Raw genomic sequence first — 8,407 nt, forward strand, 5'->3', positions numbered from 1 at the left:
ATACAATCCACCTGTGTGTAATCAAGTCTCCATATAAATGCACCTGCACTGTGATAGTCTCAGAGGTCCGTTAAAAGCGCAGAGAGCATCATGAAGAACAAGGAACACACCAGGCAGGTCCGAGATACTGTTGTGAAGAAGTTTAAAGCCGGATTTGGATACAAAAAGATTTCCCAAGCTTTAAACATCCCAAGGAGCACTGTGCAAGCGATAATATTGAAATGGAAGGAGTATCAGATCACTGCAAATCTACCAAGACCTGGCTGTCCCTCTAAACTTTCAGCTCATACAAGGAGAAGACTGATCAGAGATGCAACCAAGAGGCCCATGATCACTCTGGATGAACTGCAGAGATCTACAGCTGAGGTGGGAGACTCTGTCCATAGGACAACAATCAGTCGTATATTGCACAAATCTGGCCTTTATGGAAGAGTGGCAAGAAGAAAGACATTTCTTAAAGATATCCATAAAAAGTGTTGTTTAAAGTTTGCCACAAGCCACCTGGGAGACACACCAAACATGTGGAAGAAGGTGCTCTGGTCAGATGAAACCAAAATTGAACTTTTTGGCAACAATGCAAAACGTTATGTTTGGCATAAAAGCAACACAGCTCATCACCCTGAACACACCATCCCCACTGTCAAACATGGTGGTGGCAGCATCATGGTTTGGGCCTGCTTTTCTTCAGCAGGGACAGGGAAGATGGTTAAAATTGATGGGAAGATGGATGGAGCCAAATACAGGACCATTCTGGAAGAAAACCTGATGGAGTCTGCAAAAGAACTGAGACTGGGACGGAGATTTGTCTTCCAACAAGACAATGATCCAAAACATAAAGCAAAATCTACAATGGAATGGTTCAAAAATAAACATATCCAGGTGTTAGAATGGCCAAGTCAAAGTCCAGACCTGAATCCAATCGAGAATCTGTGGAAAGAACTGAAAACTGCTGTTCACAAATGCTCTCCATCCAACCTCACTGAGCTCGAGCTGTTTTGCAAGGAGGAATGGGAAAAAAATGTCAGTCTCTCGATGTGCAAAACTGATAGAGACATAACCCAAGCGACTTACAGCTGTAATCGCAGCAAAAGGTGGCGCTACAAAGTATTAACTTAAGGGGGCTGAATAATTTTGCACGCCCAATTTTTCAGTTATTGATTTGTTAAAAAAGTTTGAAATATCCAATAAATGTTGTTCCACTTCATGATTGTGTCCCACTTGTTGTTGATTCTTCACAAAAAAATACAGTTTTATTTCTTTATGTTTGAAGCCTGAAATGTGGCAAAAGGTCGCAAAATTCAAGGGGGCCGAATACTTTCGCAAGGCACTGTATCTACCTCCAATACCCTACTCAACAAATTGGATGCAGTCTATCACAGTGCAATCCGTTTTGTCACCAAAGCCCCATATACTACCCACCATTGCGACCTGTACGCTCTCGTTGGCTGGCCCTCGCTTCATACTCGTCGCCAAACCCACTGGCTCCATGTCATCTACAAGACCCTGCTAGGTAAAGTCCCCCCTTATCTCAGCTCGCTGGTCACCATAGCATCTCCCACCTGTAGCACACGCTCCAGCAGGTATATCTCTCTAGTCACCCCCAAAACCAATTCTTTCTTTGGCCGCCTCTCCTTCCAGTTCTCTGCTGCCAATGACTGGAACGAACTACAAAAATCTCTGAAACTGGAAACACTTATCTCCCTCACTAGCTTTAAGCACCAACTGTCAGAGCAGCTCACAGATTACTGCACCTGTACATAGCCCACCTATAATTTAGCCCAAACAACTACCTATTTCCTAACTGTATTTAATTAATTTATTTATTTTGCTCCTTTGCACCCCATTATTTTTGTTTCTACTTTGCACATTCTTCCATTGCAAAACTACCATTCCAGTGTTTTACTTGCTATATTGTATGTACTTTTCCACCATGGCCTTTTTTGCCTTTACCTCCCTTCTCACCTCATTTGCTCACATTGTATATAGACTTGTTTATACTGTATTATTGACTGTATGTTTGTTTTACTCCATGTGTAACTCTGTGTCGTTGTATCTGTCGAACTGCTTTGCTTTATCTTGGCCAGGTCGCAATTGTAAATGAGAACTTGTTCTCAACTTGCCTACCTGAGTTGACTTAATATTTCTACAGACAGGGGGAGGCCAGGGTGCTGTAACCCCGGATAAAGCGGCGATAAAAGTTGGCAAACCCCAGGAAGCATTGCAGCTGCTCCCTGGTTTACGGACATATTCAATCAATCCCTATACCAGTCTGCTGTTCCCACATGCTTCAAGAGTGCCACCATTGTTCCTGTTCCCAAGAAAGCTAAGGTAACTGAGCTAAACGACTACCGCCCCGTAGCACTCACTTCCGTCATCATGAAGTGCTTTGAGAGACTAGTCAAGGACCATATCACCTCCACCCTACCTGACACCCTAGACCCACTCCAATTTGCTTACCGCCCAAATAGGTCCACAGACGATGCAATCTCAACCACACTGCACACTGCCCTAACCCACCTGGACAAGAGGAATACCTATGTGAGAATGCTGTTCATCGACTACAGCTCGGCATTCAACACCATAGTACCCTCCAAGCTCGTCATCAAGCTCGAGACCCTGGGTCTCGACCCCGCCCTGTGCAACTGGGTACTGGACTTCCTGACGGGCCGCCCCCAGGTGGTGAGGGTAGGCAACAACATCTCCTCCCCGCTGATCCTCAACACGGGGCCCCACAAGGGTGCGTTCTGAGCCCTCTCCTGTACTCCCTGTTCACCCACGACTGCGTGGCCACGCACGCCTCCAACTCAATCATCAAGTTTGCGGACGACACAACAGTGGTAGGCTTGATTACCAACAACGACGAGACGGCCTACAGGGAGGAGGTGAGGGCCCTCGGAGTGTGGTGTCAGGAAAATAACCTCACACTCAACGTCAACAAAACTAAGGAGATGATTGTGGACTTCAGGAAACAGCAGAGGGAACACCCCCTATCCACATCGATGGAACAGTAGTGGAGAGGGTAGCAAGTTTTAAGTTCCTCGGCATACACATCACAGACAAACTGAATTGGTCCACTCACACTGACAGCGTCGTGAAGAAGGCGCAGCAGCGCCTCTTCAACCTCAGGAGGCTGAAGAAATTTGGCTTGTCACCAAAAGCACTCACAAACTTCTACAGATGCACAATCGAGAGCATCCTGGCGGGCTGTATCACCGCCTGGTACGGCAACTGCTCCGCCCTCAACCGTAAGGCTCTCCAGAGGGTAGTGAGGTCTGCACAACGCATCACCGGGGCAAACTACCTGCCCTCCAGGACACCTACACCACCCAATGTTACAGGAAGGCCATAAAGATCATCAAGGACATCAACCACCCGAACCACTGCCTGTTCACCCCGCTATCATCCAGAAGGCGAGGTCAGTACAGGTGCATCAAAGCTGGGACCGAGAGACTGAAAAACAGCTTCTATCTCAAGGCCATCAGACTGTTAAACAGCCACCACTAACATTGAGTGGCTGCTGCCAACACACTGTCATTGACACTGACCCAACTCCAGCCACTTTAATAATGGGAATTGATGGGAAATGATGTAAATATATCACTAGCCACTTTAAACAATGCTACCTTATATAATGTTACTTACCCTACATTATTCATCTCATATGCATACGTATATACTGTACTCTACATCATCGACTGCATCCTTATGTAATACATGTATCACTAGCCACTTTAACTATGCCACTTTGTTTACTTTGTCTACATACTCATCTCATATGTATATACTGTACTCGATACCATCTACTGTATGCTGCTCTGTACCATCACTCATTCATATATCCTTATGTACATATTCCTTATCCCCTTACACTGTGTATAAGACAGTAGTTTTGGAATTGTTAGTTAGATTACTTGTTGGTTATCACTGCATTGTCGGAACTAGAAGCACAAGCATTTCGCTACACTCGCATTAACATCTGCTAACCATGTGTATGTGACAAATAAAATTTGATTTGATTTGGTTATAGGCTGAGGCCAATCCCCCACCACTCTCACCTTCTCGGGATCCATCTGGACACTCCCATCAGAGATGATGTAGTCCAGAAAGGGATGATGGAACGATGGAACTCGCACTTTTCCACCTTAACAAACAACTGGTTCTCCAGAAGGCGCTGAAGAACCTGTTGGATGTGGTGCATGTGTTCTTGTGGGGGAGCGGGAGAAGATGAGGATGTCATCAATGTAGACGAAGACAAACCGGTTCAGCATGTCACAGAGAACATCATTCATCCGAGCCTGGAACATAGCAGGGGCGTTGGTGAGGCCAAAGGGCATGACCAGATATTCGTAGTGGCCGCTGGCCGTGTTGAAGGCGGTATTTCACTTGTCCCCCTCTCGTAACCGCACCAGATGGTAGGCGTGTTGTAGATCTAGCTTGAAGAAAACAGTGGCCCCCTGGAGCAGCTTGAAGGCAGAGGAAGAGAGTGTTAGCGGATATTGGTTCTTCACAGTAAAGTAGTCCCCGTTAGTCAATGCACAGATGCAGGGTCTTGTCCTTTTTCTCCACGAAGAAGAAACTTGCGCCAGCGGGAGAGGAAGAGGGATGGATAAATCCTGTAGCTAGGGAGTCCCTAATGTAGGTCTCCATAGCCTTGGTCTCTGGTCCCGGCAGAGAGTACAGACATACCCGGGGTGGAATGTAAATCCCGCCGTCATAGGGGCAGTGCCGTGGAAGGGAAGTGGCCCGGGAATTTCTGAACACCTCCCGGAGGTCCTGGTAATCCGCGGGAATGGTGGAGAGGTCCGGAGCAACTTTCGAGCCCCCAGGAAGACATCCCGGGGCAGGTTGCGCCGACTTCTGACAATGGACAATTGCAGAACGGACTGCAGCCCATGATAGCACCCATACACGAGTTGATGAGGGGATTGTGTCGCTGGAGCCAGGAGAATCCCAAAACCATGGGAATCTGGGAGGTCTTAATGAGCAGGAATTGAATTGTCTCGCTGTTATTCCCAGACACAGGTAGGTTGATGGGAGTGGTGTTATGAGTGACCTGATCAATAGAGCGCCCGTCCAGGGCTCTAACATCCATGGGAATGGAGAGGGGCTGAATGGGGATGTTCAGCTCGGAAGCCAGTGTGTCGTCCAAAAAGCTCTCATCGGCCCCAGAGTCAATGAGGACCCAGAGAGATTTGGACTGATTTCCCCACAGCCGAATGACATTAGTTATAGTTAGGGTTTTATCTAACATTAGGATGATAACATCTCTACATTCAGAAATGTGTTTTAAATGAAATATCCTTGAAATGTTATCCTACCATTCACTAAAATGTTGTGCACAACCTTTTTTTATTTTATTTCACCTTTATTTAACCAGTTAGGCCAGTTGAGAGCAAGTTTTCATTTACAACTGCGACCTGGGCAAGATAAAGCAAAGCAGTGCGACAAAAACAACAACACAGAGCAACACATAAACAAACGTACAGTCAATAACACAATATAAAGAAAAACAGAAAAATCTATGTACAGTGTGTGCAAATGTAGAAGAGTAGGGAGATAGGCAATAAATAGGCCCTAGAGGCGAAAATAATAACAATTTAGCATTAATACTGGAGTGATAGATGTGCAAGTAGAGATACTGGGGTGCAGAAGAGCAAGAGAGTAAGTAATAATAGTTGGGTGTGCTATTTACAGATTGGCTGAGTACAGGTACAGTGTACAGGTACTGGTAGGGTATCGGTAAGCTGCTCAGACAGCTGATGCTTAAAGTTAGAGGGAGATATATGACTCCAACGTCAGAGATTTGTTTGTATAAAATATTCACCTCATGTTACAAGAACATTCCTAGAACACATTTAGTCTTTTCTTTAAAGGTTCCCAGAATGTTTCATTAGGTTGTGGGAACCGTCTGGTCTGAACACTGTGGGGACATCACAAAAGATACCGTATGTTCCCAAAACACAAAGAATGTCCAGTTGGCCTGATTATTACAATGCTTCTATTAGGTTGCAAGAACCATTCACCTGATGTTGGAAGAACATTCCCAGAACACATTGTTATGTTCTTTAAAAGTTCCTAAAACATTTCTTTAGGTTGTGGGAACTTTGTGGGGATATGACTAGGTAGGTTCCAAAAACACTACAACTGTCCTGACATTCAGATAATGTTTGACTGTTGCAAGAATGTAGACAGAACAGGCTTGCTGAATTCTTTAAAGGTTCCTAGAACATTTAATTAGGTTATGGGAGTTGTCTGGGATGTTGAACAAATATTATTGTGATATTAACGAAAATTACACAGAACATTCCCACAATGTTCCACAATGTTCCACAATTTCTAAATAAGTACGTTTGTATGACAATAATAGTATCATTGTTTTAGGTTTAACATAATATTCCATTGAATTTCATACAAAATACATTTTACCTTGTGTTGGAGGTCCTCAGAACATTTAAAGAACGTTATATTTAAGTTTTTACCTAATATTACCACAACATTCTCAGTAGGCACATGTCTAGCTCCTTAAAGCAGATTTAAATACATCCCCATTATGTTTCTCTCTAGATTTAATGCCAATTTGCAGACTGTGTTGTAGGCCCACTACAGCGTGGGACAGACACCCATGGCATTTTATTTATTTCATTGGACATTTGACCCGCTTTTAATCATAGAAAAAACAACAATAAAACGTTTTGGGTTGAAATCACGTGGAAACAACGTTGATTCAACCAGTTTTTGCCTAGTGAGATGTGACTCCAATAATCAACACGATCTTCAGTTTGGAATGGAAATCATTTCATCAGGTGTGTTAGCATTAGGGCTGGAGAAAAAGTTTGACACCAATCACGCCCTCGAGGGCTGGAGATCCAGATGCAATCAACAGACTCATGCTATGTAGAGCAAACATGCATCTCTGACATGTAGAATAAGGAATCATGTCAGCTCTATTTGTGATATTTCTATCTGAAACTTTTCAGAATGTTTTTGTACTAAACATTGTACTCTCCAACCCTGTTCCTGGAGAGCTTATAGTTTTTTTCCCCGTTTTTTTTCTCCAACCCTATCATCGTGACTAATGTATCTAATTAACTATAAATCCGTCAAATCTACACGCGGTATTGTCATTGTAATGTTTACCCAACTGAACTGCTTATTTTTCTATTCATAGTTGGCATATTATCCATCATGAAGCAAATCAAGTCCTACATGAAGAGCGGAAGTGGTTTACCGAAATACCAATCACATGACTACACTAAATACAAATAAGAGCAAACTGCAGTACATTCAGTACAGTAACTGTCGGCAACAACAGCTTTCCCAACCCCCTCAGCCATTGTTTCCCAACTCCATCCCTCAAGTACCCCCAAAAGCACACATTTGTGTTGTGGCCCCGGACAAAGCCCCCTGATTCAACTCATTGAGGGCCTGATGATTAGTTGACAAGTTGAATCAGGTGTGCTTGTCTGGGGCTACAAGAAAAATGAGGAAGAGGCAAAGCAAGAGGGATAACTGTGCCCAAGATTGGTCTTCTCCAGCAGGTGGCTTTCTTTGTTTCAATCACCAAGCAAGGAGTTTTTGCATGGAAGTCAATGAGTTAACAAAACAATGTAATTGCTTATTAGCTACACGTGGCTTATTTGATCGAATTGAAGTTTTGTAATGCTTAGGTTGTTACGAGTGTACAGGGAATAATCCCGGCAACTTTGAGAAAAAAAACACTTTATATCGGAGTTGTGTCTGGTATTCACACGTACAGTTGGGCAAAAAAGTATTTTGTGCAAGTTCCAATTGTGCAAGTTCTCCCACTTGAGAGAGGCCTGTAATTTTCATCATAGGTACACTTAAACTATGACAGACAATTTTTTAAATTAATTTATTTGCAAATTATGGTGGAAAATAAGTATTTGGTCAATAACAAAAGTTTATCTCAATACTTTGTTATATACCCTTTGTTGGCAATGACAGAGGTCAAACGTTTTCTGTAAGTCTTCACAAAGTTTTCACACACTGTTGCTGGTATTTTGGCCCATTCATCCATGCAGATCTCCTCTAGAGCAGTGATGTTTTGGGGCTGTTGCTGGGCAACACAGACTTTCAACTCCCTCGAAAATATTTTCTATGGGGTTGAGATCTGGAGACTGGCTAGGCCACTCCAGGACCTTGAAATGCTTCTTACGAAGCCATTCCTTCGTTGCCCAGGTGGTGTGTTTGGGATCATTGTCATGCTGAAAGACCCAGCCACGTTTCATCTTCAATGCCCTTGCTGATGGAAGGAGGTTTTCACTCAAAATCTCACGATACATGGCCCCATTCATTCTTTCCTTTACATGGATCAGTCGTCCTGTTCCCTTTGCAGAAAAAAAGCCCCAAAGCATGTTTCCACCCCCATGCTTCACAGTAGGTATGG

The sequence above is a fragment of the Oncorhynchus nerka genome, linkage group LG20 (genome assembly GCF_034236695.1).
Source record: "Oncorhynchus nerka isolate Pitt River linkage group LG20, Oner_Uvic_2.0, whole genome shotgun sequence".
Taxonomy (NCBI): Eukaryota; Metazoa; Chordata; class Actinopteri; order Salmoniformes; family Salmonidae; genus Oncorhynchus; species Oncorhynchus nerka.